Consider the following 1752-nt stretch of genomic DNA (forward strand, 5'->3'; position numbering starts at 1 on the left):
CTTGTTGGGATATCACAATATCTCTTATTTAATTAATGCATCTATATACTTGGTAAAGGGTGGAAGGCTCGGCCTTATGCCTGGTGTTTTGTTCCACTCTTGCCGCCCTAGTTTCCGTCATATCGGTGTTATGTTCCCGGATTTTGCGTTCCTTACGCGGTTGGGTTATAATGGGAACCCCTTGACAGTTCGCCTTGAATAAAACTCCTCCAGCAATGCCCAACATTGGTTTTACCATTCTCCACCTAGCCTTTTCTTTCCCTTGGGTTCTGCAGACTCAAGGGTCATCCATTATTTTAACACCCCTCCCCCCCGGGGCCAGTGCTCCTCTGAGTGTTGGTCCAACCTGTCAGCCGCCGGTGGCCACCAGGGGCAACTCTGGGCTGGCCTATCGGAAGTTTGGACAATCTGAGTGTGCCCTGAGAACGAGATATGTGCAACTCCTATCGGGATTTGTCGGCACATTCGGGCGGTGTTGCTGGACTTGTTTTACCATTGTCGAGGATGTCTTGTAACCTGGATGCCGAGCCTGATCGGATTGTCTTGGGTGAAGGAATATCCTTTGTTGACCGTGAGAGCTTGTGATGGGCTAAGTTGGGACACCCCTGCAGGGGTTTGAACTTCGAAAGCCGTGCCCGCGGTTATGGGCAGATGGGAATTTGTTAATGTCCGATTGTAGAAAACCTAAAGTTTGACTTAATTAAAATGCATCAACCGCGTGTGTAACCGTGATGGTCTCTTTCCGGCGATGTCCGGGAAGTGAACACGGTGTTGGAGTAATGCTTGACGTAGGTTGTTCCAGGATCACTTTTGATCATAGTTGTTCGATCGTGCTTTTTCCTTCTCTTCTCGCTCTCATTTGCGTATGCTAGCCACCATATAGGCTAGTCGCTTGCTACAGCTCCACATCATACCTTTACCCTTCCTATAAGCTTAAATAGTCTTGATCGCGAGGGTGTGAGATTGCTGAGTCCCTGTGACTCACAGATACTTCCAAAACCAGTTTGCAGGTGCCGATGAAACCGTGCAGGTGACGCTACCGAGCTCAAGGAGGAGCTCGATGAAGACCGTGTTCATTTTGTTGTCCGTTTTCAGTTGATCAGTAGTGGAGCCCAGTTGGGACGATTGGGGATCTGTGTAGCTTTTGGGGTAGTCTTCTTTTATTTTGGTTCCGTAGTCGGACCTTGATTGTATCTGGATGATGTAATGCTTTATTCATGTATTGTGTGAAGTGGCGATTGTAAGCCAACTATTTATCTCTTTCCCTTATGTATTACATGGGTTGTGTGAAGATTACCTCACTTGCAACATTGCTTACAATGTGGTTATGCCTCTAAGTCGTGCTTCGATACGTGAGAGATATAGCCGCATCGTGGGCGTAACACAGACCTATCATACGATATTTCGAATGGATCCTACTTTTTGTTGAAGGCACAAGCTAGCTAAGCTGGCTAGAGCCCAATGTTTTCAAGGAGGTTTGTGAGTTCAAATCCTAGTACTAACGTACATTTTCTTTTTATTTTATTATAATCTTTCGCTAGAGCAGCCTAGCTCGGCCCAGGACGAACGAAAAAAGGAGTTACGGCCCAGGCAGAAACGCTCATCAATTTTAGTACCACCTTAGATAGAAAATAATCATCTAAGTGGGACGAAACTAAGAATATCACCTTGCTTTATTATTATTAATAATATTAATTATTATTATATAGGTATAGGTATAGGCAATGGTGGAGCTTAGTGAAGAGCAACCTG

Source organism: Triticum dicoccoides, chromosome 2A, assembly GCF_002162155.2.
Source record: "Triticum dicoccoides isolate Atlit2015 ecotype Zavitan chromosome 2A, WEW_v2.0, whole genome shotgun sequence".
NCBI lineage: Eukaryota > Viridiplantae > Streptophyta > Magnoliopsida > Poales > Poaceae > Triticum > Triticum dicoccoides.